The sequence below is a fragment of the Vicugna pacos genome, chromosome 25, assembly GCF_048564905.1.
Source record: "Vicugna pacos chromosome 25, VicPac4, whole genome shotgun sequence".
NCBI classification, from domain to species: Eukaryota; Metazoa; Chordata; class Mammalia; order Artiodactyla; family Camelidae; genus Vicugna; species Vicugna pacos.
The window spans coordinates 11,615,526-11,630,325 of record NC_133011.1 but is presented as its reverse complement, the minus strand read 5'-3'; the positions used below and the strand labels follow the sequence as shown (position 1 = coordinate 11,630,325).

At 51.4% G+C, this 14,800-nt stretch overlaps 1 long non-coding RNA gene across 2 annotated transcripts in view; it reads left to right on the top strand.

Annotated features, from left to right (window-relative positions):
• Window positions 1-2,725: 2,725 nt before the first annotated feature.
• The window catches only part of LOC116285598 (uncharacterized), a 30,757-nt gene continuing 18,682 nt past the window's right edge, over window positions 2,726-14,800 (top strand). Inside the window, exon 1 of one of the 2 annotated variants that reach the window (XR_012063985.1) lies at window positions 2,726-2,843. This is a non-coding gene — a long non-coding RNA (uncharacterized lncRNA). Of the gene's footprint in view, window positions 2,844-13,957; window positions 14,084-14,800 lie in introns of those variants that run through there. The other variant, XR_012063984.1, reaches the window with a different exon arrangement.

Genomic DNA, 14,800 nt, shown 5'->3' with positions numbered 1-14,800 from the left:
GAGGTTTGTGGTGGTTATCACTGGCTTGAAAGTCCAGTTGGCTCTTGGGAAACAAACAGAAGCCTCACCCTCCCTTCCTGTTGGAAACTTTGGCCTCAGCGGCAGAGTGTATGTCTGGGAACCACGTTTCAAATCCAGCCTGAGGGAGTCCAACTGCTCCTGGAGATCTGCCAGGGCAGCTCTCAGGGGTTGTTGGAGTTGGGAAGTCTGAAAGTCAGGAGGCCTGACTCCGAGTGTGGGCCTCAGCTGGACACTGTCAGCGGTGACCATCTGCATTAGTGGTTCTCATCCCTGGCTGCCCATTGCAAGAATGCTGATGCTGGGGCTCCACCCTAGATGGGTGAAATCAACACTTCTGGGAGGAGGGCCCATGCTTCAACATTTTTGTTTTCTAAAGCACTCCCAGGTAATTCCACGGTGCTGTAGGGGTTGAGAAACACCGAGGGAGATCAGTACAAGCAGACAGTGATCAAAGGACAGAACAGGAAAGTATTTAAAATCTGAACAGAAGAGAATTTGCATTAGATACCAACTAATGAAAGCCATCCAAGGCAGGAAGGCTCCAGCAGCTGTGACTGAGCAGGACTGTGGAATTCTTGGAAAGAATCCATTGTCTGGGAACTGGCATGACTTGATGCCCAGGGGCAGAGGGCAGAACCCTATGGCTCCAGGTCCCTCTGGGCCACTGTGCCTACTTCTGAGATCTGCATGGGGCCAGGCCCTTGATGCTTCTGTGAGCCTTGGCTCTTCCAGTCCAACTGGATTGCTTGCAGTTCCCAGAACTCACCCTGCTCTTTTCCCCCTCTAGATTTTGGTTCCAGGCATTTGTTTCCGTCTGGAATGTCCTTTCCCCATCTGTTCAAATCATTCCTCTTCAAGGTCCCTGCCCTAATGACAGCTCCACCAGGAAGCCTCCACCTAGGGATCCCGTAAGCACCTTTACCCCCACTTCCCATTCTGTCGCTGCTCAAGGTGTGCCCAGGGTTGTGTCTCATACCCCTCCACCACCCGAGGCTGAGGTAGGATCAGACTTCTCTATCCTCTTCCTCCCCAGCCTGTCACTGGGGGTGGGGGGCACCTCGAATGGAGGAGCCCCACACATTTCCTGAATGCTACAGAACAGATGTGTCCCTATTCCAGGACAGGGTGGACAGTCACACAGATAAATCCTCTTTGCTCATGGCCCTTCCTGATACTTCCCTGGACCCTCTGCTCCATTTCCTGAGTGCCAGGGACCTTGTGGTTAGCCGGCAGTGACAGGAAAGAGCTGGGGCCAGGCTTTGACCCAGCACGTGGTGTCCACAGCACCAGAGTAGCTTCCCCTGGGGAGGGACGGGGTAGAAATTGTGAGGCCAAGGATGAGAGCATTGAGGCCCTGGATGCTGGTCTTTTCCCACAGACAACCCAGTCTTAAAGGGAAGGGCACCACTGAAGCCAGTGCAGTTGCCTCAGAACCGCCTTCTCCCGTGAGCTACATGGTGAGGAGGACCCCCCACCCCCCCACCCCGCGCTGGGGTCAGCGCGGCACAGCAAGATCGCGGAAGGGGAGTGGGCCCCGGACGAGGCTCGCCAGCTGGGGGTCGCCGGCTGCTGGCGGTGGGGCACTTGTCCCCTCCTTTTGCAGCTCGACGCTGGCCCGCACCGCAGGTGACCCCAGCAGCTGCCAGCTGTCCCTGCTCTCCCCAGCCGTGCCAACCCCAGCGCCCCCGCCGCCTTTTTGGGGTTTTCCGGCTCCAAGCGCCTGAAACGACCTCGGCGGCCGCCAGCCGGGGCCGTTCCCTCGCTCCCCGCCCCGCCCCCCGCCTCCCGGGCTGTGCGGCAGGGCTTTCTGATGAGTCAGCGGGAGCCCGGGAGCCTCCAGCCGCCCCGGGCATCTGCTCCGGTGACGCACCGTGACTCACGGGCGCCCGGGCAGCCGCAGCCGCCGAGCGCAGCCCCCCGCCGCGGCCGGGCGCCCCCCGGGCCGGCCCTAGTCGGGGCCCCGCGCCGGGCTCCTCCCGCGCTCCCGGCGCCTCCCGCCCCCGCCCGCCTCCTGCATCCTCCTCCCCCCGCCCCTCCGCTCTCTGGCCCAACTCCAAGCTGACATCAGAAACTGGCCGCCTGGCCACCCTCTGAGTCAACAGTTTCCGAAGCCGAGCCCGCTGCCAGGGGCGGGGAGAAAGCACTGCCTCCGGGGGAGGCGGTAGGGGGGCGGACCGGGTCTGGCAGCCGCGGGAGGGCGGCGGTGGGTGGGGACGGGCGGAGCTCTTTACAAGAAGTCACGGAGGGTGGGGGGGGGGGAAGAGAGGGTGAAAACCACCCTGCAGAGCTGCCGGGGCCGGGAGGAAACCTGCGCCCTAGAGCCACGTGCTGGAGCCGGCGCCGGGTGGGTGGCTTGCGGCGGGGTGGGGGAGGGAGAAGCCCTTGCTGGGAAAGGCCCCAGGCCACGTTTCTGGGGGAGGAGAAGAACTACCGGTGGACACACTCGGCCCCAGGGCCCTAGGGAACTTTAGTGTCTGGATAACGCGACCCAGATCCCTTTGATGGGAACAATTCTGCCAAGCCTGGAGGGCTGGCCCTGCTTGCTTAGGGTTAGACCTGAAGAAATGCATTGGCTTAACCTTAACCTAACTGCCTCCGCCGACCGCGGTGGGAGGGATGCTCCCCCACCTCACCACCCCCACCCCCCGCCAAAGAGGATGTATATCCAAGAGTCGAAAAATTTGAGAGTCTGAGTAAACGGAGGGTGGGTTGCTGTCCAGTGAAGGTGAGCGGTGAGAAGCTAGGAAGCAGGAAGGAAGCATAAAAAGAGGGAAGAAGAATTTAAAGAACATGCCAAAGATAAACCTGCAGTCCTTGGAAAGGTGAGTTTAATACTACCTAAGAATTTAGGTCAAAGTCCCTTGAGGTAAGAAATGGATTCGTTGCAGGAAGGAATGAGACGGTTGTGAAGAAGTCTGGGCTTCTTCCTCTGGGTAAGAGGTGGGAGTCTCTGGGCACTATGGTCTGCCTCTGTCGGTGTTCAGTAACCACTTAGAGAGCCTGCATCCTGTGCTTCTAGGATGCTCCAGAAGGGTAAAAGGCCCTTTAAAAAGCGCCCACCTGCAGTAACCTAAGTAGCATCTAGAAGCTTCTTTAACCCTGACAGTTTTCCCTGCCCTTGTCAAACAGGAAGGAAGGGAGAGGAGAGCCAAGGAGACAGGCAGCAAACCTCCACAGGCGCCTGGGTTTCCTCCCCTCCCATTCCATCCTACTTCACCCTACCAGCCCGTGACCCCCCAGGATGAGCAAGACACAACTGCCTTTGGTGGGCCTCCAGCTGGAATTCATTCTCAGTCTCTTTCCGGGATTTGACTTGCTGTTCTTTCCAAAGCCATGGCTCAACACGCAATGCCAGCCCAGGGAGGGGGTGTTCTGTCTCATCCTGCAGGCAGAAGTAGCACAACAGTTGGGTGAACAAAGCCCGTCCGGGTCCGTCCAGAGCTGTTGTCAGTACCACCTCACAAGACCGCATGAGCTGCCTCTTGTCCTGTATGACCCTCATTCAAACTCAGGCAGAGCAAGAGCCTCCTTCCCCTCCTTCAGCCTTCTCCCAAGTGTGTGGATGGGTGTCTCATTTCTGCCAATCCCACCCAGCCCAAAATAGCATTGAGCCAGACTTCTGGGAAGCCCTGTCCTCCAGGCCTCTGTAGCAGAGTTAAAAATGATAGCTTTAGGGACACTGAGGGGTCTAATTTGCTGAGATGGGGCAAGGTGCAGGGGCCCTGTGACATTACAGGGCAGGCATTCTGGCAGGGGGTTGGTATGGAAAGTGTTAGCTAGGAGCGGAAGGTCTTGGGCCCTGTGTGGTTGCCCTTCGGGGAAGTTGGTGGGCTGGACCAGTGGGGGTTATCCTGGGAGCTAAGGCCAGGTGCAGGAGGATGGCTGTGGCCGGATACTTAAACCACAAACATTGCAACCCCCAACTTCCACTTTTTTTTTTTCATGCTGAGAACTCTCTTGGTAGAGGCTGCCGCTACCACTGTTTCAAATTCTGATTTCTCCTGTCTCTGTCATAAAGACAGTTGCCACAGTCTCCATGAAACTTTTTTCTCCCATCCCACTGTCTGAGTGCTTGTGGCCTTGGCACCTGCACTTAACCCTTATCATGCTTTGCTTGGCCTAGGAGGTTTTGCTGTCTTCAGCTTCCTCTCTACCCGGAAGCCTACTGGGAGGCCCAGAGTTGCATCTTTGCAGCTCCCTCTTGGAGGAACTCATGAGGAAGTGAATTAGCTGTCAACTCTGTCCTCCTTTGCCCCACGCTTGGCCTGAGAGGCCTCTTTTGTGTCCAGTGGCACATCCTGTTTGCTGTGTCTGCTTCCACGAGAGCCTCATCCTGGATTTTGACCCAGTCTGCTCTTTGCCTGATGGTTCAGCCAAGCCTTTGGGACCCCAGCTTGTTATCTTGATTGAGTCCTGGCAGCTGTTCAGCAGGAAGAGGCTTCACCCCTTCCCTTAGAAGTTGGAACTAGAGCAGAAGGTCAATGGAACCTAAAAGTACTTCACTAAAGCTGGCCAGCCCATCTCATGAACATGCACACCCAGGAACACAGGTGGACCCCACGAAGCTAACATGTCTATCACATGTAAATCTACATGCATACAAAAAATAAATCAGGGGCTGCATCCCTTCACGAAACTTTTTGCAAAACAGATCATTAAATATGTGGTTCGTTTATAGGGCTCATTTTCCTTGCAATTTCTTGGGAACAGGTATATTGAAACCGAGATACAAAATTAGGAAATGAATTAGCAGAGATTAGACTATTTTCAGGGGTCATGTAACAAAATTCTGTATTACTATGGATGCCAGAAATGTTGGAGATGAAACTGAGCTGAACTAGGAATATCTGCCTCAAAAATTTTGGCACAAACTCCTCAAAACATCTGGCATCCCTTGATAGCATTTATCACTCCACTGAGAAGCTAACCTTCTCTCGTTGTCTTTGACCACATAGTGGAACAGAGAGCGGGGGACTCTGTTAGAAAAATCTTGGCTCCATCTCTGGTTTTGCTGCTCTGCTGTCTGAGCTCTGCTGCCCCGGGCCACCTGCTGATCTGTCTGCCTTGGTTTCTTTCCCTGTAAAATAGAGATCCTTAGACTTACCTCTTAGGGCTCTTGTGAGGACCAGAGGAAGGAAGTGATACCCAGTGGGCACTCAGTAAAGAGTAGCTTAAAACGTTTTGGACTAATTGTTGGGATAGCAACGTCCTTAAGTATACGGTCTTCTCCGTGAGGGGTTCTTTAGGTCTAGGTTCCGTGAAGGGTCAGGAAGGTCAAAGTGGCAGAGCACCGAGCTTTTTTTCTGAAGCCATTGGAGAAAAGGCCAACATCTCCAGGAGGAGTAAGGAATTTAAGATCAGCACAATCTGCCAACCAGTCGTGGGTTTAGGGCCTGAGAGAAGCCTGATAATGAATCAGTCTGAGGCCCAATCAGTGACAAAGATGACCTTTGCCCAGGCACTAGGCATGTCTGAGCTGCTGAATGAGGCTTTAATGCAGATGTTGAAACAGCCTCATAAATACTTATCCCATTGAGTCAAATGCAAGAGTTTGAAGAAAAATGCAAGGTTTCTATTTTGTGTGCCCCTCTACCATATAAGGTGTGATCCCAAGCGAAAACACTACGTCAGACTGGGCTAATGGATGTTGGGGCCCAGGGCCCCTGCCAGGCCCTGGACTTTTGCTCCTGTGAATGGGGACAGGTAATGTTCCCAGGAAGGGTAGATTAATCGCTGCACTGACCACCCTTTGGAGAGGAAGTAAGAACTGTCCTTTGCACCTCACCGCAGCTCTTTCTGGCCCAGCTGACACCAATCCAGGGAACATGTGGCTTATTAGTCTCCTAGGATGGCATAACCAAGCACCACAGCCTGGGTAAAACAACAGACATGTATTTGCTCAGAGTTCTGGAGGCTAGAGGTTTGAAACGAGGGTATCAGCAGGGCCATGCTCCTTCTGAGACGCGGGGTAGACTCCCTCCTGGTCTCTTCCTAGCTTCCTAGCTTCAGATATCTGGCAATCCTTGGCATTCCTTGGCTTGCCACTACAGCACTCCAGTCTCTGCCTCTATTAGCACATGGCATTCTCCCTGTATGTCTGTGACTTTATATGGCAATCTCCTTGTTACAAGGACCCCAGTCATATTGGCTAAGGGCCCACCCTTCTGGCCTCTTCTTAACTCAATTACACCTGCAAAGACCCTGTTTCCAAATAAGGTCATATTCACAGGTACTAGGGGGCCAGGATTTCACAGTATCTTTTTTTAGGGAAAACAATTCAACCTATAACATATGGAGAGAGCAATACCTTTGATAGACAGGCTGCGGCTGCCACTCAGTCAACACGCGCATTGCGCTCTGTGCCGGGGAGGGGGCAAATTGGGAGGGCAAATTGGGAGAGCAATTTGGCAGTCTATCTACCAGGAGCCTCAACGCATTCATGTCCTTTAATCCAGTGATTCATTACTAGGACTTCAGCTGTAGGTCATCAAAAGTGCTGCTAACACTTTGTGCACAGAGAGGTTCATCTCAATATTGTTTATAATAATGAATTATTAGAAACAACTTCAACGTCCACAGTTAGGGATGGTTATTAAAATAAGCCACATCTAAAAGAGGGGGTGGTGTTATGTAGCCTTTAGAAATGATATTTCCAGAAAAAAAATTAGTAATATGGGAAAAGATGAAATGAAATAATATATTCAGTATATTGCCAACTTTATAAAAATATATATAAGGAAGAAAAAAATCAACATAATGTTAACAGTCTCCCCTCTTCTTGTGACAGGATTATGAGTGATTTTTTAAAAATTATTATTATGGCATTATATACGTTCTCTGCATTAGCTTTATCACCAAGGAGGAAAAAACCCTTAATGTTCTTTTAAAAATAGATATATAAATAGTTTCCTGGAATATATATTCCAGGAAAGTTCTGGCTGGGAGGAGAGTAGCAGCTGCAGGGTGTCCAGCTGATTTCTGGGTTTATAAGGCACAGCCGTAACCCCTCTAGAGTTTTCCAGTGTGTAGTTGGATTGCTGCTTGCCTCAGAGTTACCCATGGTGCTTATTTTAAAATGCAGAATTCTAGGCCCCACCCCAGGCCTACTAAATCAGGATCCCTGGGTACAGGGCCCAGGAATTTGCATTCTCACTGGCTCTGCACACATGAGTTTGAATTCCCCTTGCCTTAGAGGCTGTGGACAACCCACTCATCAGTAATCCAGTGTGGTTAGCCACACCAGTCATTTTTGCTCAAATAAACCAAATAAACAGAGAAATTATTTTTTTTATAAAGCTTGTTCTTGGTTGTGCCTAAGACAGGAAGCTGCAAAACACAATATTCAAAAGAATAGGAAGTTCATAATTGAATTTTATTTTGAAATTCAGTAACAGCAGATAGTGTTTCTTACTCGATGTTAGCCTGATGCCTAAAATGAGTTAACATTCCCAGACGCTACTCCTAGGTTGGAATTAAGAAAGGTAATTGCAGGAGGCCGTGAAACCACAAGGAAAGCTTTGCCCCATTGACAAGTGAGTATTTCGTATGCCGTTAGTTGAGAATCATGATTATAGATGTGATTACTTTTTTAAACTATTATTTTTTTAGCTAAAGTATAGTTGATTTACAATGTTGTATTAGTTTCTGATGTACAGCATAGTGATTCAGTTATACATATATATTCTTTTTCATTATAGGTTATTACAAGATATTGAATATAGTTCCCTATGCTGTACAGTAGGACCTTGTTTCTGTTTTATATGTAATAGGTTGTACCTGTTAATCCCAAACTCCTAATTTATCCCTCTCCCACCTGCTTCCCTCTTTGGTAACCATAGTTTTGTTTTCTGTCAGTGAGTCTGTTTCTGTTTTGTAAATATGTTAGTTTGTATCATTTTTTAGATTCCACATGTAAGTGATAGCATATGATATTTGTCTTTCTCTGCCTGACTTACTTAGTATGATAATCTCTAGGTCATCCATGTTGCTGCAAACAGCATTATTTCATTCTTTTTTTATGGTTGAGTAGTTAGACATAATGCTTTTAACTCACAACCTGAGGTTTCCTTTTTTTTTCTTTAATTTTTAAATTGAAAAGTAGTTGATTTACAGTTGAGATTTCCTTTATTGACAGGTTTCAGGGAGTGATATTGGAGGACAGTAGAAAGTTCTCCACTTTGAGGTGTGTGTTGGTTCCGGGCATGGGCTGGCTGAGAAATCCCTTCCAGGTGTTGTGACTTGTCAAGACCGAGGGGAGCTGTAAGCATGCTTGGAGGGGGCCCAACAGCTGTGCAATTAGCCATCTCATCAGTAAGTGAAACTCAGCACCACAAAGAGGCAGTAGTTCAAGGTATTAGTCCACACTTGTTTCTTCCGGAGTTGGTCATAGCCTCCTAGGAGAAAAGATGAGCCAGCCTGAGAATTAAATAGCCCAAGAATGAAGGCAGCTACGTGTAGGAGCAATCAGAAAAAAGAACCAAGAACAGCAGTGGTGAAACCCTGTATCTAGCTTCCTGGAAAGGGCCATATACTCTTCTGTGCCCTCACATGGATGGCTTCAGGGAGCATGGCGCCCTGCCCCTGCCCCCCGCTGTTGGGGAGGGAGAGGGCGAAAGGAGGTAGGCGAAGTGTGGGGAACCTTTTAATAACACCTTCCATGTGTGCTTTGTCATAATCCCCAGAGCCCTGGCAGGAGCTGGATAGCCCCGCAGTCTGAAATGAGACCTGGATGGGTAGGGCCATCGCCAACTCACTGGCTCAGGGAGGCCTTGAGCAGCCAGGCTGAGAGCCGGGCTCTGGGGAGCGCAGGGCAGCAGGTCAGGCCAGCTCCTCCTCCCAGCGTGACCTTCTTTCCTGTAGCACCAGGAGGAAGCAGAGGAAGGCAGCCAAAAGGGTCAGGACCCATCAAGGAGGAAAAAATGTAAAAGGAAGCCCTGTATCTTTCATACAACATGTAATTAACTCTCAGCAGAAGATGCCAGGGATTCATAATGGAAGCCGAAAGCGGGGAAGGAAGGCTCTGACAAGCATGAGATTTCTCGTGGGTTTTTTTTCTTTTAATTTAATTTTTAAAGGAACATGAACGATTGCAATTATAATTGTGGACCTTCAGTGATAGTGTCTCCCCACCAACAAGCCAGATTAGAGAGTCGTCCACCCTGCCCCAGGCAGGATGGCCAGGAAGGGCTTTCTGCCTCAGAGATCTCAGGGCCCGAGTGCCCCAGGGTGGGCCTGTCCTCGGCTCCACTGTCAGACTGCGCAGTGTAGCCCCAGAGCCCTCTCCTCTCCAGGACAGCTGTCCTTGGAGTCACCCTGGTCTCTCACCAGGGGCTTTCAGGGTCACCCTTCTGGCAAAGGCTAGGCCTCCTCCCAAGTGCTCTGCCCTCAGTAGGGTGGCTGCACCCCATGAGGAAGGGAGGTGCCGCTGGAGAGGAAAGGCGGGGAGCCCCGGGGTGGGGAGGCTGCAGGTGGGCAGTGCCTGGACTTCCGCCAGAACAAACGGGGCCAACCCCCTCCCAGGCACAAAGGGCTCTCTGTGAGGGACACGCCCAGCCCCATGTGCAATCCAGGAGGCTCACGTTTCCTAACACAAAGGAGGCCCATTCCCAGACTGGCCTGGATGTGGCCTGTAGGCTGAACCCTGCTGGGCAGGGCTCTGTGGACTCCTGGTGACCCATCTGGGTGACTTCAGTCCTCAATGTGTGCTGGTCTGTACATGAAGATGGAGGCTCTGGGGCAGGCCACTCGGCTCCACAGGACATGGGCAGCTGCCTCTTCTTCCTCTGGGAAGAGACTCCCTAGGTCCATCACCAACACACACACACACACACACACACACACTCTCTCTCTCTCTCTCTCTCTCTCTCTCTCTCATGTGTGCACCATGCACTCAGATGCACACACTCACACATTCATAGCCAAATGAGAGAAGATCCCTACCTAACCATACTTGGACGACTTAGCTCTGTTATGCAGACCCTTCCCTCGTCCCCCCAGGCCATTGCCACAGAGAAATTAGACTAGGCTCCCCCCAAAATCAGGCTGGGTAGTACGTAACAAGAGCCACTGTATGGACCACAGGCATAATGATCACTTCTCTTCAGAACTCAAAGGCGCTCCCTGCCAATTGCCTCCTTGGTGTGACCCTGTTATGCATGGGAAAAAATAAAGGAAAGAAAGAAGGAAACCCTTGGGGAGGCGGGATGGCATGGAAGACAGATGGAAGGGGTCAGAGCTGATGCATCCTCCAGCTGAGCTCTGAGCTCACTGTGGTGGCTGCGCCGTGCCACAGGAAGGGACCTGTCAGGGAGTTACTTAAACCTTCGCTGGGCCTCGTGGGCTTTGTGTTTTAAAATGAAGGAGTTGGAGTAGAATTTCTAAGGTCTCTTCAGCCGCCAGTCAGGCCTGAGAGCCACAAGCCGCATGGCCGTCCATCCAGCCCCTGCAGCCCCGCTGTGTCCGGTGGGCCCCGCAGCCTCCAGCCACGGCCAAGGTCCATGGTGATGGATGAGAAGTGGCCAGTCTTAGAGTGCAGGCCCTTTCTCTGTCCTGTGCACCCTGTGCTGTGAACTGTGAAGAACACACTCATTTACTGAACATTTATTTCTTGGGCACCATTTATGTGCCAGAAAACAAGACAGACAAAATTTCCTGCTCCCAGAGCTTACATTTGATGCAAAAACACAGGAGTTTCCCCTCTGCGTTCATTTCCCAGGGCTGCCGTAGCAAAGTGCCACAAACTGGGGGTGGCTTAAGCAGCAGATGTATCTTCTCACGGTTCTAGAGGTTAGAAATCCAAGATCAAGGTCTTGGCAGGGCTGGTTCCCTCTGAGAGGCTGTGAGGGCTGTGAGGGCTGTGAGGGCTGTGAGGGAGAATCTGATGCAGGCCTCCCTCCTAGCTTCTGGGGGGCGCTGGTCATCTCTGGTTTTCCTCGGCTTATCGCTGCATCACCTCAGTTTCTGCCTGCATCTTCATGTGGTGTTCTCCCTGTGTGTTCAAATTTCCCCTTTTTATAAAGACACCAATCATACTGAATTAGAATCCACCCTAATGGCCTTATTAACTTGTTTATCTCTGGAAAGACTATTTCTGACAAAGGTCACCTTCTGGGGTACTAAAGCTTAGGACTCCAACATATCTTCTTCTCAAGCCATACCAGCCTCTAGAGAGGAGTGTAGGGAAGCCTGGAGGAGAGTCATTTGCCTCTGAGGTGCCTGAAGGAGCCTCCTGCTTCCTCAAGCTCTCACGTGAAGGCATCTGATTGGTGGAGCCTAGGTCATGCGAGGCAGGCTGGGAAATTGAGTTCCTGGCATCTACCTTGGGGAGGATGGACATCTAATGTGGAATTTTACCAGGTAGAGCATTCAAAGCATTCATGCAAATATATATATGTTCATGTATAACTGAAAAATTGTGCTCTATGCTGGAATTTGACACAGCATTGTAAAATTATTATAAATCAATAAAAAATGTTAAACAAACAAAAAATGGACAAAAGATTCATGCAAATGTGACCACAAACCACAAGAGAAATTTACTGTGCAGATGCTTTGAGATTTTTCTCCAAGGGGACCCAAGAGCAGAGAGTGAGAACAAGCGTCAGTCAGTGTGACCACAGAGGACACCTGGCAAGTCTAGATTATAGCCAATGAATAACGTTTGGTAGGCATTCATCGGGTGCCAGGAAGTTTTCTAAGCTCCTCACGTGCGTTGCCTCATTTAATCCTCACAATAGCCTTAGGAGAGAGGGATGATCGTCTCCCTTTCACAGATGAGAAAACTGAGGCACAGAGAAGTTAGGTAATTTAACCTAGTAGGCGAGAGAGGCAGGATTAGAACGCAGCCATTTTAATCTGAGACTGAGAGTTTAGCCACTGTGCTTCCTAAGAGATGGAAGAAGATGATGAGAGATGGAAGGAAAGCCTCCAGCCAGGGTTCAGGCCAGGTGGGTGAGTGCTACTAAGCCATTACCCTGCTGTCAACCTGGGAGCTCGCCAGAGCCGCCCCTGGGTGGCATGTACATTGTCTCACACTCTGAGCCACAGTGGGTGTGATGTTGGCACGGGGCACCCTGACAAAGTCCTCGGGAATCCTGGGAGGGAGGCGTGGGAGGAGGCAAGAGGGAGGAGGGCGGGGAGAACTTGCAGCTGGGGCGCTGCAGGGCCAGCCCCGGAGGCTCTGCCTGGTGTGGCTGAGGACAGCCTGCGTCAGAGGACGCAGCAGGCTGGGCAGAGGCTGGCTCCCCTGTGAGCCAGGGAGGGCCCCAAGCTGGGCCCTTGCCAAGTGCTGCTCAGAGAGGGCGGGATGTTCCCAAGGTTTCTTCCCAAGTGATCTGGAGGAACACTGGGGCCTTGGAGGGATGAGGCGGCTGCCAGGGGAGACTTTCCACATTGAGGGGCGTTTGGAAAGTGGTTCAGGTCCCTGCCACACGTCCAGAAGCTGACACCCAGGACCTCTGTGCCTGCCCTGGGGAAGCCTTGGCCACATCCTACTCCTGTGACCTTGGAAGTGGGAACATTGCTATTTCTAATACCTTGGGGGTGGGGGCGGGGAGGTGGGAAGAGGAGCAGAAAGAGACAGAAATAGATGGGACACAGCCCCAAGCATACCCAACTGGAGATCCCCTGTGGCCCGGGCCCATAGGATTGGGCCTTGAGTCTCACATAGTCCAAGTCTAGGGCATAATTTCGAGAGTGTCCATCCATCAGGGCTCTGTCATTTACCAGTGAGCCTCACTCTTGAGAAAGCTGGGACCTGCCTAGCAGCTTCCCTTTCCAAAGAGAAATAGGGTACATGGTGGTAGCTGGGCTTTTCTTAAAAGGAAGAGAAGAGAAAGGTAAAGAATATTTTCCTTCAACAGCATTGATAATAAGGTAAGAATAAGGTGGTTTCCTATAAACTAGAAGGACATTTCCAAAACACACAAGGGTAACAAAAATAAGAAAGAAAAGTAAAGGAAAAGAAATTATCCACTGGAGGTTTTTATTACAACAGATGACTGTGAATAGATAGTTAATAAAACAGTTCCGTTTAAGAAATATTTGCAAGCATCTGTAGTGTTCCAGAGTTTTAAAACCAGACTCATATCCACAGTAACATGAAAAATACAAATGCCTTGCATGTGCCCTGATGTTCGAGTATCTCCCCACAGATAAGAAGCCGAGAAGAGGGACATTCTGAGAATTTAAAGAATGAGGTGGGGCCAGGGTTGCCAGATAAAATACAAGATGGCCTGTTCCATTTGAATTCCAGATAAAACAACAAATAGTTTGTTTAATATAAAAGCATGTTCCAAATATTGTATGGGACATACTTATAATAAAAAAATTATCTGTCATTTATCTGAAATTCAAATTGAACTGGCCATCACGTAATTTTCATTTGCTCAATCTGGCAACCTTCAGTGGGCCTCTTATTCACCCCAGCAGGGGAAGGCAGGAAAATGAATTCTGGAAAAGAGGCTGGCAGGGGCATGCCTGGTGCAGGGGACTCCAGGGAGACCAGGCCTCCGGCTCCGGCTCCGGCTCCAGGGCTGCCATGTGGGGCCCTGGGAAAGGCTCTGGGCCTCCTCTCGGAGCTCTGTCTCTCCGGAGGGAGCAGGCAGGGCCCAGCAGCTGCACAAGGAAGCCTTGAAAACAACCTGAAAACAATTCAGGCTTCTCCAGGCAGCTGCCAGCACATCTTCATGTGTGCCAGGGCCCCCAGACCACACGCTGGGCCACCTCCCATGAGCTTGATAGGTTGCCCTGACCCCCTGGGGTACAGTAACACCGAGCCACACCTCAGCTGACCCTGTGGCCGCCCCAGCCTGCACTGACCTCTCCTTCAGGCCTGTCAGCCCTGCCTCCCACTGAATTTCCCCACATTCCCTGGGGCTGAGGTCACTGAAGAGCCACGGGCCTGTCCTGCAAGGCTGAGTGCCAGTCCGCGGGCATTAGCTGCACAGCCAGTTGTCTGTGTGCTGCCCGCAGGTGCCCTGGGAAGGTGAAGTGTGGGCACTTGCTCCCCCAGGGCCCTGGTGGGAAATCACTGGGTGAGGGTCCAGCGGTCTCTCCCAAGAAGGTGAGTGGAGCCTGCCTGCCTGGAGGCCCCTGGAAAGCTGCAGACCCTCCACCCCTGCGGGCCCCCTGCTCTGCTAGCTCTGAGGAGGGGCAGGCCTCCTCAGGGCCTGTTCCCAGGCCCGTGTGGGAGCTGTTCTTGTGTCCTTTCCTAGTGAACAGGGAGGGGACAGGGAGGGAGAAAAAGGGCCTGCCCTGGGAAGTCACAGCTTGAATGGTGGACCAGAGTACTCACTGGAGTGCTGAGAAGGGAAGGAAGGACAGCCTGTGAGCAGAGCATCGCTTTGATAAGCATCTCCTGTGGGGTGCTTTTACTCCCATTTTTACAGAAGATGAAACTGAGGCCCAGAGAGGTTGTGGAACTTTCCTCAGGTCACGCAGTAAGTGCTAGAATCAGAACTCCCACCCAGACCACCCTGACTCTTAAACCTGGGCCCATTCTATTCCTCTTTGCTGCCCAGGAAATTTCTGGCCTAGCTCAGGAGGAAATATCTACTGTCTCCCCCGTTGCCCCCAAGACTTGGCTCGTGACTGTGAAATTTCCACTAGAAAATAATTCTGAAAGGAAATAGCTGTACTTGTCTGTGTCCACGCCAGGAACCCCACTGCCATGCTTTCAACCCTCCTCTCACAGAGCTGAAGGAGCACTCAGGGCCAGGCTGTGGTGGTCTTGGTGGCACACTGGGAATTGGCCCCAGCCTCAGCTCTGGTGTGGTGCATT